Source organism: Hypanus sabinus, chromosome 1, assembly GCF_030144855.1.
Source record: "Hypanus sabinus isolate sHypSab1 chromosome 1, sHypSab1.hap1, whole genome shotgun sequence".
Lineage (NCBI taxonomy): Eukaryota > Metazoa > Chordata > Chondrichthyes > Myliobatiformes > Dasyatidae > Hypanus > Hypanus sabinus.
In genome coordinates, this window is record NC_082706.1 from 54,298,172 (window position 1) to 54,315,384 (window position 17,213).

Consider the following 17,213-nt stretch of genomic DNA (forward strand, 5'->3'; position numbering starts at 1 on the left):
ATTTTGTAATTCCTCTAATGTTTTATTCCTTATTTTTTCTTATATAAAGATTTCGCTATAAATTTCCCTCTTAAGACAGCCTTCAGCGTATCCTCTCCATCATCATTAAGTTCTAAGTACAGACCAATTTCTTTTTTAATTTGTTCCTTAAAGTACGGATCATTGAGTAGACTTGAATTTAGTTTCCAAAGAGTATTCTTTGGTTGTAGGTCAAAATCAACAGTAAATATATAGGTGCATGGTCACTTACATCTATTGTCCCTATTCCACAGGTGTTTATTTTGTCTTTGTCTTTTCCAAATGTTATGAAATAGTCTATTCTTGTATATACAGAATGGGGAGCAGAATAATGAGTTTCATTTTCTGTCGGGGAAAGGTCCTCCATATATCAATTGTTCAAAAAGTCTGTTAACTTTCTTATGTTAGGATTTTGTTTCATAGGTTTTTCTATTTTAAGAGTCTTAAGTTTGGTTGTAATTGTAAATTTAAGTCTCCCCCACATATCAGGAGACCTTCTGTTTTCGCTACCATAATATCAGTAATTTTCTGAAAGGAACCAATATCACTTCCCGGGGGTGCAAATATATTCAATAGAGTAACTGAATTTCCGTCTATATTCCCCCTTACCAGAATAAATTTACCCTCTTTATCTCCCATTTCGAATACTTTTTCAAAATTTACCTTACTTGAGATAAGAATAGTTACTCCTCTCCTATGTCCTGATTTATATGAGGAGAAAAACAGATTAGTGAAGCCCATTCTGTTTAGTTTTCTATGCTCATTATTACTTAAATGAGGTTCCTGTAAATATACTACATGGGCTTATTCCTTTTCATTTTGGATAAACTTCTATTACGTTTGATTGGATTGAATAGCCCATTGACATATAAATAAATGAATTTTACCTTGTCCTTAGCCATTTGTATTTATCTGTCAATGTATCATCAAAATTAACAGAATAAAACATAATTGACCTACTCCCTGAACAAATAAGAACCAAGAAATGCAAATAATAACAAAAATGGCAACGAACGTGTGATTCCAAGGCTGAGGTTTCTGGTAGATGACCCTGTATTGAGCTAGAAGAAATGTCTAGCTGTGGGGGATAACCCCTCCTACTTTTGAGTTGAGGGCCCCCATTGCAGTACTCCTAAAAGTCAGTGAAAAAATCCATTACATAGAAAAGATTTCCCCGTGTACTCCTGCTATATTCCTATATATACATACTCACACACACACGCATATTACATACATACACATGTATGCACACATATATATTCTCACTTTGGTGGGGGAAAAACAGTAAGTGAGTGAATAAAGAATAACAACTAAGTAATATAAAATCCACATTATAATAAGTATTCCTCGAGATAGGTATATCACAGTCTACCTTTGCTTCTGTTTAGCTTCTCAACATTTTTAAAGTTAGCCAAACCTTATGGCTCTTTTGAAGAGGGTGACGACTGTCTTTGGGAAACTCCTGTCTCTTCCTAATATACTTCGCTCGGCCTCCTCCCATCTCCTGCCTTCTCGATTCCCACACTATTTCCCAAGTGGAGTGGGATAATTCCTCTGCCAGGCTTTCCCTTGGTTTGATCACGCTGATGGGCAACCCTCTGGCCTTAATGTCTGTAGTTGCCTCTTCCACTGTCTGGTACAACCGTGTCTTGTCTTCATAAAACACTTGAAGTTTAGCAGGGTACAGAGTTTGAAATCTAATCCTTTTTTCTTTAGTGCTCGCTTTACTTCAGAGTATTCTTTACGTTTCTGCAGGACAGTGGGGGATAATCTTGGTCAAAATATATTAATTTATCACCTAAAAACACCCTCTTCTTACCCCAGGCCCTTCATAGAATCTCCGCGTTGCTACTGTACCAAGGGAATTTAATTGTTATTGAGCATGGCTTATCTTGGGTAGATATTGTCTTACTCAGTATCCATTCCACGTTTTGAACGTGATCTTCCACCTTCTCAATTTGAGTCTCTGCCACCGCTATTTTTTGATTGACGTTGGTGTGCTCTGACTTAATATCATGTAGTTGCTGCTTTACATCTTTCTGGAACTCCCTTACATCTTTCAGAATTTTGATCATATTAGCCGCTTTGCCTGAACGAGGCCCAGCGTCTGCCTCGCTAGCACGCGGTCGGGTAGGAGAGCAGCTCACTGCACTCTTCTCGGCTGCAGGCTCCGCAGTGTCACTTTTTATTTCCATTCTTTTTCCCCATTCTTGCCCCTCTTTTCAGTTCAAATATTTTTCAAAAAATACTAGGTTTGATGGGTTAATGGGGCTTAATACTCATTTTTCCGGAGCAGCTAGTGACTTAAGCTGCCATTCTTGATGATGACATCACCGGAACTCCAAAAAATGATCATCCAGGGTCAGCTAGTCAAACAGATATCAGTTGTTTGACAGTAGGATACAGAGGGTGGTGGTGAATGGTTGCTTTTCAGACTGGAGGGCAATGTACAAAGGTGCTAGGTCCACTGCTGTTCATCATCTGTATTGCCAATTTGGGTAAGAAGGTAATTTGCATGAATCATAAGTTTGCTGATGGCCCCAGAATTGGTGGCATACTGGGTGGTGGAGAAGGTTGTCTAAGATTCTATCCTGCTGTGTGGAAGAATGGACAGCAATATTTCAAAGCAGCTGCTTTTAACCCTGACACTGGGACTATTTTACAGAGACAAGGCTCCGAGGCCTCCAGCCAATATGGAGAACTGGCTGAGGTACAACTGTTACAAGAAGAAGTCACAGAGAGGCACATCTGCAGTGACTCCTGAGCTGTTGCTATTGATATGTTTATTGTCTACAGAGTGGAAAGCAAACATTTCAATATTGCAGACTCTGGGGCAAGTCTGTTTGGCACGACAAATGGGAAGAGCTCACAGTAACAACATTACCCTTTATCATGATGTACACATGAAGGGTAATACTGACATAACAGCATTCTGTATTGTAGATCAAATCACATAGACTGTGGACCCTCCCACTTCCAGTAAATAACAACACACCCTGTGTCCATAGGCACATAATACTTCTGCACACTTGGGGATCCAGGGTACTGTGCAATATCTTAAACAGAGGTACATGGTATTCCACTTTGACAAAGTTTGGGAATGTGTTCCCAATGCAAGATATGCATTAATAGACCAGTAATTAGTCCCTTTATCAACTGTCATTTTCCTTCTTTTGTCATTTGTCTTTTCTCCCTATCACCTCCCAGCTACTCACCTACCTCCAGCCTCCACCCTCACCTGGACTCACCTGTCAGTGTGACAAGAGTCCTTGACGAAGATGATTCAGACCCATTTGCTGGTGTACCTGAGGCAAAGATTGAGACATGGTATGAAACTGGATCGAGAACTGAACATAAAACCAAACACTGGACAATACCTCCAGTTGAGCTTACAATTGAGCACTCAGGCTCCATTCAGGAGAACATTAAATACTGAATTCTTGGCACTAAAACATGCCAATTAGCAAGATGGTCCTGAACCCTTAAAGGGACCTCGCCAGTTATCCTAACTCCGGAACCTAATAGTGTCTAAACACCAGAAGCTGGCGTGATTGGGTTCATCTCGTAACAGGACCCCCTCCTCTATGGCCGACTCCTGACTGTGCCCTGGCTGCTCAGAGAGTCTATGATGGTACCCGTGGATGAGAACTGGATCAAAGATGTCTTTTTCAGTCCCCCAGGTCCTCAGGTCCAAATCTGTCCCAGACCATGAGATGGCTGAATACCCCAAACAGTTAGTGAGACCAAAATATTTCTCACCATGATAACCTGTCCCCATTGTTAAATCTGGGTGGTGGTTGGGCTAATGGACTGGTGCTGAGTTCCTCCAGCATTTTTTGTGTGTTTCTTTGGATTTCCTGCATCTGCAGATTTTCTCTTGTTTCTCATTATATGATGATTTGTATCCAAAAGATGTTCCCATCTTTATGATGAAAGATGAGAACTTGGGGCATTCAAAGGGTTAACACAAAAATATGCTTAAAGGTTGAAGATGTCGCAGACACAGAACACCATCTCCAATCCACTCACCCCCTCTACCACTACCCTTACTGTTTCTTTGAGTATGTTGAGGTGCTGCAACCCTCACAAGTGAAGGAGTTAATGTTGGAGGAGATCCAGGAATCTGTCAAATTTGTGCCAAAATATTGATATATCCAAGTTATTATGAACCAAATCAATATCCTTGTGCTCAGGTTCTTTCAAAAACATTGTTGAACACTTATTAGACCAAAAGATGTCTGAAAGTTGGCCAGCGAAGTTATGCAATTGAGAAGAAGTTGTTACTGGAAGAGGGGGTCATGTGGATGTGGAAGGCTAATACTGAGACAACAGTACAGGATAACAGCATACTGTGCTGTAGATCAAATCACACACACTGTGGACACCCCCCCCCCCTTCCAGTAAGTAACCACACCCCCTGTGTCCATGGGCACATAATACTTCAGCACACGTGGGGATCCAGGGTAATGTGCAATAGGCTAAGCAGAGGTTGGTTTTACCAGCCTTCTCCTTCCCACCCTCCCCCCACCTTCTTTATAGGGCTCCTGCCCCCTCCCTCTTCAGTCCTGACGAAGGTTCTCGGCCCAAAATGTGGACTGCTCATTTCCACGGATGCTGCCCGACCTGCTGAGTTCCTCCAGCGTGTTGTTCTTGTTGAGCAGCATCAATGTAGTTGTTGACTTAGCATGCGAAGAGTTGGGAGTGATACTGACATAGGCTTGGAATGTGGACTGTTCCAAGTAGCCAACAAAAAGGCAGGCATAGCTGGGACCTAAGTGAGTGTGCTTAACTACACCTTTGATCTAAAGTTAGTGGGAGAAACTGAAGGAAAAATTATTGAGAGTGAAGACCAGTTCCACCAGTTGAAGGAGAGCACTGGTGGAGGGGAGCTAGTTGTGTCTGTTGTCAAGAAAGAAATGGATAGGTTTAAGGAAATGTCTAGACAAGGATATTTCACAGATAGTGTGCAGACCAGCCAGGTGAGACAAATCTCTGAAGAGACCATACATTATAGGAGCAGAAATGGGCATAGCAGCAGTGATTGACGTGAGCAGAGAGGCTGTTGTTTCCTGTAAATGTCCAAATCCCTAACCATAAGAAGACTATACGACACAGGAGCAGAATTGAGCCATTCAGCCCATCAAGTCTGTTCTGCCATTCCATCATGACTCATTTACTTCCCCTCTCAATTCCATATCCAGACTTCTCCCCATGGCCTTTGATACCCTTACTAATCAAGAAACTCTCAACCTTCACTTTAAATAGACCCAATAACTTGGCCTCCATAGCCTTCTGTGGCAATGAATTGCACAGATTCACCACTATCTGGCTAAAGGAATTCCTCCTTATCTCAGTTCTAAATGGACATCCCTCTATTCTGAAGCCATGTCCTCTGGTCCTAGACTCAACCACCGTAGGAGTTGTCCTCTTCACATCCTTTCTATCTGGGGCTTCCATATATGACAGTTTTTAATGAGATTCCCTTGCGGCCACTCCGGGATGAATATCTGTAATCTGTCAAGTAGGATGCCGTGTACAATCCTGATTTGATGGAGACGGACATGAGAAACATGGAGGAACATTGGATGAAACTTTTGAAATGCCTGTTTCACTGCTGCTGCTACTGTGCGATTGAAAAATCTCTGGAGATTTTTCCATCCCATCCACACCCACTGCCATATTGCCAATGAAACCCAACCCTTTCCCTTCCACACCCACTGCCCATATTCCAAATGAAATGCGCCCCTTCCTATCCACGCCCCCTGCCCATATTCTCTGAAGAGGAAGGCCCCGAATCCTTGGCTTTGCCTGTTGCTTGGCGGCCATGGCCGGGGTCGAAGCGCTCGGCAGAGATGGTGCTCAGTGCTTGGTGTCGGAGGGCTGGTTGGAGGCTCGAAGTTTTCGGACGGACTCAGAGTTGGCTGTGGTTGGGTGCTTCCAGGGTGTTGCATCGGCAAGTTTGCGGCACTGGAGGTTCATGGCAGGAAGAGTTTTTCTTCTTTCTACCATCTGCGTGAGATGATGGGCTATCGGGGACTTTGGGACTTTTTTTTTACCATGCCCATGGTTTGCTTTTATCAAATTACAGTATTGCTTTGCACTGTTGTAACTATATGTTATAATTATGTGCTTTTTGTCAGTTAGTCTTGGTCTGTCTTGTGTTTCAGTGATATCATACTGGAGGAACATTGTATCATTTCTTAATGTGTGCATTACTAAATGACAATAAACGAGGACTGAGTGTCCTCATAATCTAATCTGATATCAGAATGGGAATGGGAAATGGAATTAAAATAGGTGGCAATAGAAATATCGGAATGGGAATGGGAATTGGAATTCAAATTTGAGGCTCCGTAGCTTAAGATTCAGAACACTAGTCTTATAAATGACTCATTGTGAGTTCAAGTCTTGGAGCCTCACTCTGTTCTTGTTAAAGGCCTTTTGAAAACCCAAGTAAACAGTGTCTCCTGGCTCTCCTTTGTCTATCCTGCCTGTTATTACCTCAAAGAATTTCAGTGGATTTGCCACGTAAGATTTTCTCTTAAGGAAGCCATACTGACCTTGTCCTATTTTATCAAGTTACTCTAAGTACCCTGAATCCTCATCCTCAATAATGGACTCCAACATCTTCCTAACCCAGCATGTTCGGTCGCAGTGGCTTCTATGGGATCAGCCAAAGGTGTTATTGTCCTTTTTAATGTATTTGTTATGATTGCAAAACCCTGCTGGACATTAAGATGTCAAGTACTGCAGACCTACGCCATCACTGAGTTGCTCATTGGCAGAGAAACTGAAAGAGCTGTACGGTGCAGACCATACTCAGTTGTCCTATTCCACCCCCCCCACCCCCACCAACTCCATCAAAGTGATTACCAACAGTCTTGGTAACCTGTCCACCCTGACAAGCCCCATGTCAAAACCTTGGTGTGATATTTGATTCCGTCTTTAAGTTTGACAAGCAAGTTAATACAGTAGTAAAAGCCAGTTTTTTCCAGCTTCATAACTATTGCCAAAATCAAGCCGTTCCTCTCTTTCAAAGATCTGAGAAAGTCATCCATACCCTTATACCGTCCCGCTTGGACTACTCCAACTCCCTGTATACTGAAATTAGTCAGTCATCCCTGTCCCGCCTGCAACTGGTCCAGAACACCGCAGCCAGGCTCTTGACAGATGCCCCAAGAGGGACCATATTACTCCTATCCTGGCCTCTCTCCACTGGCTACCAGTATGGTTTAGAATTAATTTTAAGGTTCTCCAGTTTGTTTATAAAGCCCTAAATGGGCTGGCCCCTTCCTGTATCGTAGACCTTCTAACCCCTTATTCTACTTCCAGGTCCCTCAGGTCAGCTCACTTGGCGCTCCTGGCTGTCCCATGATCTAAATTTAAGTTCAGGGGTGACTGCGTATTTGCTGTTGTAGCCCCTAGACTGTGGAACAGCATTCCCCTCCCTATCAGATCTGCCACCTCCATTGAGGCTCAAAACTTACCTTTATTCACTAATGTTTGAATCTTCCTGATGTGGCTGATTTTTGGCTTGTGCCTAAGCTCATGTATTGTTTTATTTTGTGCCTATAAGCTGAGTGCTTTGTTGTTTATATCTGTATTTCTTGTATTTGTGATTTTAGCTACCTGTTATGGTTTGCACAGCACTTTGGTCAACATGGGTTGTTTTTAAATGTGCTTTATAAATAAATTTGACTTGACTTGACTTGACATACTGCTGCCTATGTCAGGGAAGCATTAGTGTCTGAAAGCAGTGTGCAGTCTTACAGCAAGTGATCGTCTTAGTTGCTTTTCTAGTGATCACAAGATCCTGTTGAACATTGTTAATGTGGAACGCTGCCAGTCCAGTTCACTGATTTATTGGTGAATGACGGGGGAGCTGAGTGGTCATAGCAAGGACAAGGCCTTAAGCCGTGGTGTCGTTTGTTAACAGCCACACAGGAGAGAGCGGTCGGAGTCAGTGCATTCCACTGGAGGCGGTGTGGTGCGGCATGCAAGCTGGAGTCAGTGCTGCCCCCAGGAGTTTGCTCGGCAGAAGACAAAGCTGTATCGTCTGCCATTGCAGACTGCTGTAACATTAATGGACTCAGGATCTTGGACTATAAATGTTTAGTGATACCTTAAATGTTCAATATGTGCTTTGTGCTGTGTGTGACTGTTGGTGCTGTGTTTTGCACCTTGGCCCTGGAGTAATGCAGTTTTGTTTGACTGTATTCATAGCTTTTATGTATTGTTGAATAACAATAAAACTTGAACCTTGATTCACTGAAGTCATGTTAACTGACCTATAATTTCTTATCTTTACCTCCCTTCTTTCTTAAAGAATGAAGTGACATTTCCAGTACTCAAACTATTCCAGAATTGAGTATTTACTGAAAGATCACTACAAATCCTCTCTCTCTTTCTCTCTCTCTTTCTCATCCCCCCCCCCCACCCAGTAGTAACCCAGGCCAAGAGATGATTCCCACATTCACAAAGAATTTGCCACATTTTATACCCTTTAAGACTGTAAGCAAAGCTTAGGAGGGATGATGGTGCCTAACAGTGACTCCTTTGTTTCCAACTTCAGAAACAGCTACACTTGTATGTTTATCTTTCCTGATGAAGGGTCTCGGCCCGAAACATTGGCTACTCTTTTCTCACGGATGCTGCCGGACCTGCTGTGTTCTTCCAGCGTTGTGTATGTATTCTTTGATCCACAGCATCTGCAGTTGTAATTTTGTGTCTATGTTTAATATCTTTATTTTCCCCTTTCAGGGTTCTTTTGAAGATCCTGACCTGGAGTTACAGGCAGGCTTCGGTTTTTTGTGAGAATGGGACCCATTCTCAGGGTTCCATGACTGGCCACTATTCGACATGACAGGGGTTTAGCCTGAGAATCTCGATGGTGTTCAGAAGCCTGAGATCTTGGTGCTCTGGAGATGGGCGGATTGTGGGTTGGTGTCACAGCAGGAGACTCGTGTCTCATTGAGGAGGCTGGAAAGTCTTTCACTGTGGGCCCAAAGACCCAAGGTCTTTGCGTTCTTTGGACACAGAGCTCAACACAATGGACTGTTAACATCGTAAAACAGCAGGTTGTTGTTATGTCTCCCGCTCGCTGTGAACAAAGGGGGCACCTCCCTCTCCCTTGCCAGGGAGAGAGAACGTGTAGTTTGTCAAATATCAGATGAAATACGAAGCCTTTAGGGTAACTTTGGTCTGTGTCTTTGCTATTGCTTAGCACACGCTTTGGGCTCAGTGATGATACAGATGCAAGTTTATATTTGATTGTGGGGGGAAAAGGGATCATTGCTCACTGCTGCTTACGTGCATGGGGGAGCTGGGAGTGATTTTGGGGTTCTCATGTTTAACTGTTGAACTGTCGTTCATTCTTTGAGGTACTTCTCTGTTTTCGTGAATGATTGCGAAGAAAAACATTTCAAAATGTATATTCTATATATTTCTCTGACATTAAATTTGATCATGGAACATTTGAAATCCCTCCACAGTCTCTTCAGCTGCCTCTTTCAGAATCCTGGGTTAGTCCAGGTGAATTTTCTACCTTCAGACCTATCAGCTTCCTAGGCACATTCTCCTAAGCAAGTGACCACATGCATTTCTACTCCCTGACACTCTTGAATTTCTGGCATGCAGTTGGTGAACACTGACACGAAATGCATATTGAGTTTGTCTACAATTTCTTTGCCCCCACAAAAACCTCACCAGTGTTATTTTCCAGCAGTTTGATATGCATTCTCTCTGCTCTTTAACTCTTTATATAACTGAAAATACTTTTGAAACACATTTGTATTATTGGCTAGTTCATTTAATCTCTCTCTCTCTCTCTCTCTCTCTCTCTCTCTCTCTCTCTCTCTCTCTCCCATTCTCACTCCCCACTCTCTATCCCCTACTTGCCTCTCACCTCCCTTCTAACCTCTACCCTCCCCTCTCTCCCTCCTTTCTCTCTCTCTCCCTCTCTCTCGTCTCTCTTTCTTGCACACTCTTTTTCGCTCTCTCTCACCATTGGTCATGACCCAGCCCAAGAGATGATCCCCACGTGCACAAAAAATTTGCCATATTTTATGTCGTTTAAGACCCTTCACCCCAATACCTTCCCAGACAAACATGTTTCTTACCATATCTACTCTCACGGCTGTAGACTGGTATTCACATTTCACACTAACTTCTCAAAACCTTGCTGTGGACTGGTTCCCATGTACTTTCTCAAAACATTCCCACATTCCAGACTAATGTCTCAAAACAGTCCCACAATCCAGACTAACTCCTTTTTGTCTTACAAACTGTCACAGAGGAATAAAATGTAACTCTTTCCCTACAGTAGGGAGGCTTTGATGCACAGATGTTGCAGAGGGCTGGAGATTCAGCCACCCTGTCACTGGGACAACACTCACTCCCCACCACTGAGGACATCTCCAAGAGGGTGGCATCCATCACGAAGGACCGCCAATGATATTGACATTGAATAGACGTTGAACCCATGACATCACCCCTCTCCTTTGTTTCTCACTTTGCACTACATATTTAACTTATTTAATATACATTTAAAACCCTGGGAAAGGTTTCACTGCTAATCTAATGGTTTTCCTGTAGCAGCAGTGTTTGGGTTATGGCTGGAGATAACGGGGGCTTTGGAATGTGCACCGTCTAATGAGGGAGCGTTTTTTACTTGTGTTTCCTGCAACTGAGGTGACCTCGGTCTTTAGTTCGGCAGAAGATGGAGAGAGAAGATGCTGGAAAGGAGAGGTCATAGACAGCAGAAAGGAGTGGATGGAGTGGGGCTGGGAGTCGATGAAGCCCGGGGAAATCACTGGAGGACCAGCAGAAGGGAAGTGTGAGCTCCAATGTGCATTTTAAACTGTTTCATTAAAATGGGCCTTTTCCTTTTGGTTTTACTTTACTACTGCTATAGTCAAATTAAAAATTATAATGTGAAATAGTTTAGAACATAGTGTTATGAAGGGTGAACAGCTCTGATGGGCAGAAGGGTGCAGAGTTGCCCATGTCCCCCCCCCCCCCCCCCGGGAGAATCACAAACCGTTACTGTTGCTATGCTGCTAATGAGAGAGAGAGAGATATAAGGGAAAACATGCTGGAACTGGAACATCTGCTACAGATAAGAGAGAGATAAAGCAGGGCAGAAAGACTTGTTGATTCACCATATTCTGAGAGACTTATGGCTTCTGAGAGGGTTATTTATCTGGTACCATTCTGTTCATTAAAATTCCTCAGTGGACAGCCGGAGCGGGCTTGATTGATGGACAAAGCCATTCAAAATTGATTGACAACTGAGACCCCGTGTGTAGGGTTAAAAGTGAGGTCTGGGGAGATACCCTTCAGACACACCAGGAGACACACTAGTGAGCACTGATTGAGTGTTGGAACCCATGTGAAGGTGTGGGGCATTGGAGACCGAACAAAGGGATCGGTCAGTTTAACTCACAGTGTTATAGCAGGGCCGGTGGGGGCTTGTGTGTGTGCCCACTCATGCCAGAGTGACGAGTCCACCACAGAAGAACGGTCTAACTGAAGGACAGAGGAGTCACCTGAATGGCCAGAACAGAACAATGGATCAAGAACGTAAAGGAAGGTTTGCCTGTCTGTAGCTGTTACATCTTGCTCGCGCGCTCTCTCTCTCTCTCTCTCTCTCTCTCACTCTCTCTCTCCAACGATTACAACACAACAACCAACATCTACCTCAGCACGTATGAACTGAACTGAACTTTATATTCACATAAGAAATTCATTATCCCCTAGACATTGATAGAGCTTGTTTATTATTGATTATTATTATACCCACATTTTTAGGTTTATTATTGCTAATGTATATTATCTATATATTTGCATTATTGATATTGATTTGTATATTTTACTAATAAACACTGTTGAATATAGTACCACCAGACTCCAATGGATACTTCTTTCTCTGCTGGTTAGACACCCAGTTATGGGGTACATAACAATAGAACATAGAAAACTTACAGCACAATGCAGGCCATTCAGCCCACAAAGTTGTGCTAAACATGTCCTTACTTTGGAAATTACCTTGGGTTACCTGTCACCCTCTATTTTTCTCTGTGTACCACCACCATCGCTGGCTGCCCATTTCATGCACTCACTACTCTAGCATAAAAACTTACCCCTGACAGCTCCTCTGTATTTACTTCCAAGCACCTTAAAACTGTATCCTCTCGTGCTAGCCATTTCAGCCCTGGGAAAAAGCCTCTGATTATCCACACAATCAATGACTCTCATCATCTTGTACACCTCTATCACATCACCTCTCATCTTCCATCACTCCTAGTCTCCCGGATGGCCACATCTGCACCAGGTGCGTCAAGCTGCAGCTCCTTAGAGATCGCATTAGGGAACTGGAGCTGCAGCTCGATTAACTTCATCTGGTCAGGGAGAGTGAGGATGTGATAGAGAGGAGCTATAGGCAGGTAGTCACTCCAGTGCCTGGGGAGACAGATAAGTGGGTAACAGTCAGTAGAGAGAAAGGCAAGAAGTAGATGCTAGGAAGTACTCCAGTGGCTGTACCCCTTAACAATAAGTACTCCTGTTTGAGTACTGTTGGGGGGATGGCTTACCTGGGGCAAGCAATAGTGGTCGCACCTCTGGCACAGATTCTGGCCCTGTGGCTCAGAAGGGCAGGGAAAGGAAGAGGATGGCAACAGTGATAGGAGGCTCTATAGTCAGGGGGTCAGACAGGCAATTCTATGGACACAGTAAAGAAACGCAGATTGTGTAAGGGTCCGTGATATTACTAATCATGTCCATGATATCTTGAAGTAGGAAAGAGAACAGCCAGAGATCGTGGTACATATTGGTACCAACGACATAGGCAGGAAAAGGGAGGAGGTCCTGAAAACAGACTACAGGGAGTTGGGAAGGAAGTTAAGAAGCAGGACCACAAAGATAGTAATCTCGGGATTACTGGCTGTGCCACGTGACAGTGAGTATAGGAATAAAATAAGGTGGAGGATAAATGCATGGCTGATGGTTTGGAGCATGGGTTTCAGATTTCTGGATCACTGGGATGTCCTCTGTGACAGGTGTGACCTGTACAAGAAGGACGGTTCATAATTGAATCTGAGGGGGTCAATATCCTGGTGGGGAGGTTTGCAAAGGCCAATGGGGAGAGTTTAAACTAGAATTGCTGGGGTGTGGGAACTGATCTGAAGTGATGGGAGGAAAGGGAGGTTGGCTCACAAATAGAGAAAGCTAGGAGACAGTGCAAAAGGGAGGAAAGGCAGGTGCTGGAGAAAGGATGCAATCAGATGTGTCTATTTTAATGCAAGGAGTATTATGAATAAAGCGGGTGAGCTTAGAGCACGGATCAGCACTTGGAGCTATGATGTTGTGGCCATTAGAGACATGAATGGTGGAGGGGCAGGAATGGCTACTTCAAGTGCCAGACTTCAGATGTTTCAAAAGGACAGGGAGGGAGGCAAAAGAGGTGGGGGAGTTACACTGTTGATCAGAGATGCTGTCACAACTTCAAAAAAGGAGGAAGTCATCAATAACTCTACTGGGTGTTTTTTATAGACCACCCAATAGTAACAGGGACATCGAGGAGCAGATAGGGAGACAGATTCTGGAAAGGAATAATAATGACTCCAACTTCCGCTCATAGGCATGTAAGATAGTTTCTTTCTGACTGCCTTTAATCTCTCCCTTTTCTGACTTAAACTTTGAAATTTCAACTTTATTCAGTTGGATCTGTAGAGCAACAGATATAATTATGGGTATTTTAAGAAGCACCAAAAGGAACCCGGACCCAGGCAACGGAAAGTCTAAAACAGCTGATGAGTTCTCGGAGGAACCCCCTTGGGTGAAGATATTAGAGTCTCAAATCAGCAGTATCAGCACTGAAATAACTCAACTAAAAGAAAAAATTGACTCTCTGAGCCTCGATCTTAAAGAAATTAGTTGACATGCGGGTGACCTTTCTTCTCATTTGGAAAAGGCTCAACAATCAATCATGGATCTAGAAGCTCGGTTGTGTCGGAATAATATTCAAATTGTTGGACTAAAAGAGAAATCAGAATCTGCCGACACACTGGATTATTTTGCTAAAATGTTTCAGTCTTTATTTCTGGAGGGTTGTTCTCTACCTTCGGATATTGAAATGGCTCACAGGACCGAAGCTTTAAATCTTTTGGATCAAGGTAAAAACAGGCATATTGTGGTGCGTTTTCTCTGTTTTAGAGACAAAAACCACATTACTAAGCTTGCAAGAAAACAAAGGTTGTTTCAATTTCAAGGTTCGGAGATTCACTTTTTTTGAAGATTCTTCTTTATTTATCCCCAATATGGAATCCCGGAGCATACGCAAATTATTATTATTGTTGTTCATCTCCGCCATTTTTGACTACCTTATCCTGATATGTGTCTAACTACTCTTTTTCGATACAAAGTCTCATGATGATATCTAACCAGTTAAATGTTTTAAGTTGGAATGTCCATGGTTGGAATCATCCTATTAAGTATAAGAAAATATTTAAAATTATTAACCGATTCCAACCTGACATAATCTTTGCTCAGGAGACGCATATCAGGTTATGTGATAAAATTCGATTTTTTTTTTAAATCTTGGAAGGATCCTCAGTTTCATGCAAACTCTCAGAGTAAAATTAGAGGTGTTTCTATTTTTATTGATTCCAATATCCCTTTTAATCAGGAGGATATTATAGCCAATATTACTGGTAGATTTTTAATTGTTAAAGGATTAATTTCTAAAAGGAAAATGGTTTTGGTTCATATTTATGGACAAAATGTTGATAATCCCTCTTTATTTTAAAGCTGTCTTTGCTCTATTACCTGATTTAAATGAATATATGTTGCTAATGGGTGTTGATTTTAATACTTGTTTAAATCCTTTAATGGATAAGTCATCACCCAAACATCAAATCCCGAATCGTTCTGCATCACTTATTAATTCCTTTTTAATCGATTATGGTTCAATTGAAATATGGAGACATATGCATCCTAGTGATAGAGAATACTCTTTTTTCTCACATGTTCATAATATATATTTGACAATCGACTATTTTATAGTTGACCCTCGACTTCTATTTAATGTTCTGAAATGTGAGTATGATGCAATTGTTATCTCTGATCACGCTCCTTTAAACCTAATATTTGAACTGAAAAATGGTGCTTCTACCAGACCATTTTGGCATTTTCCAGAACACTTGTTACAAAGCTCAGAATTTGTTGAGTTTATTGAAACTCAGATAAAAGAGTTTTTTTTCTCCTTAATAATACAGGAAACGTGTCAAAGATAATAATTTGGGATACATTAAAAGCCTATTTAAGTGGTCAGATTATTTCATATATAGCTAAACTGAAGAAACAAACAAGAATGGAAATAGGTAAAATCTCTAAACAAATTAAAGAATTAGATAACATCAATGCAATCTCTCCAAATGTTGTTTCATTTAAAAGAATAGAATTACAATCGCAATATAACTTATTATTAATATATCCTATTGAAAGATATTTGCATAAATTGAAAAGTCAATTTTATATTTTTGAGGATAAAATAATAAGCTCTTAGCTTCCCAATTAAGAGCAGTGTGCTGTCTTTACGACAGTTATTTAGTTTATAATATTTTCGCTTAGTAATTCATTCAATAGTATTTTCTAGTTAGAATTAGAAGTGTTTAAAGTATATTCATTGCATGTAAAATATATCGGCATGCGATGACGTCACATCCGGTTTCGCAGCGTCTTGTGGGAAAACACCGGTTTGAAATTAGCGCGAGGGTGGGGGCTTACCACGAGGCTCACCTGAGCAGAAGTAGTTTTGCAGGCATGAGAAATCACAGTGAGAGCAACGCTGTAAGTTAATAGATAATCGATATATTGAACTAAGATGTTAATGCCGATCCTGTTAGAAGTAACGACGGTAGATAATGTTTATGCTTTCGTTAGTTAAAGAGTCGCGGATAGTTTGCATGGAAGTGTATTTAAAGTAGTCAATGGAGCAGGTAAACTCTCCCTGTATACTGCACCTTAGTGTAATGTAGTTATAGTCACCTTTGCAAGTATTTACACTTGAAATGTGATATTAAGGAAGGAACAAATACTGCATCAATCTTGTATTGTTTTATCAACAGTTTTCACCATATGTTAATGTGAAGAGTGAACAGTAAATAGTTAATCTTACTGCGACCTGGTTCTTATTAACTGTGGTTTATCCGGACGTTAAATTCGGCGTTCGTTACACCCGAAGGAGAACGTTACAAGCAGCTAGAGCTAAAACACAAATTTTAAAGATTCATAAAAATAATGGAGATATAGCAAGTAACCATGAAGACATCAATAATATTGTTTCAAGATTTTTATTCTGATCTTTATAGATTTCAGTTTCCTGCAGATTCCTCCAAAATTAAGGCATTTTTGCATAAGATTAAATTTCCTCAAATTTCTGTTGAAGATCAACAGATGCTTGATTCTCCAATTACCGAGCATGAAATTCAGATAGCTATTTTATTAATGCAATCAGGTAAAGCTCCTGGACTTGACTGTTATTTGGTAGGATTTTACAAAAACATTGAAAGATTACTTTCTCCGTATCTTTTGGAAATATATCATGAATCCTTTGAGAAAGGTAGTATACCTTCTTCCTTTTATGAAGCATCTATTTCCTTAATCCTTAAGAAAGATAAAAATCCTACTGAATGTTTATCCTATAGACCTATTTCGCTATTAAATGTGGATGCAAAAAGTCTCTCTAAGATAATGGCTAAGCGCTTGGAATTTATTAACAAAAATCATCTCTATGGATCAAACGGGCTTTATTAAAGGTGGTTACTCTTTCTCTAATATTTGGAGATTGATGAACATCATACATTCACCAATATCTAAGCAACCTCAATGTGTTATCTCTCTCAACGCAGAAAAGGCATTTGATAGAGTTGTGGACATAGTTGTTTAAAGTATTAGAAAAATTTGGTTTTGGTAATAATTTTAATAGCTGGATTCAAATGATTTATAAGAATCCTATTGTCATGGTTATTACTAATAATTTCAGGTCCTCTTTTTTCACTTTTTCGTAGTACTAGACAGAGATGTCTATTAAGCCCTTTATTATTTAATCTTGTATTGGTTCCTTTGGCCATAGCACTACTTGAAGCTAAAATATTCATGGTATCTCAATGAATGGAATCATACATAAAATTTCTCTT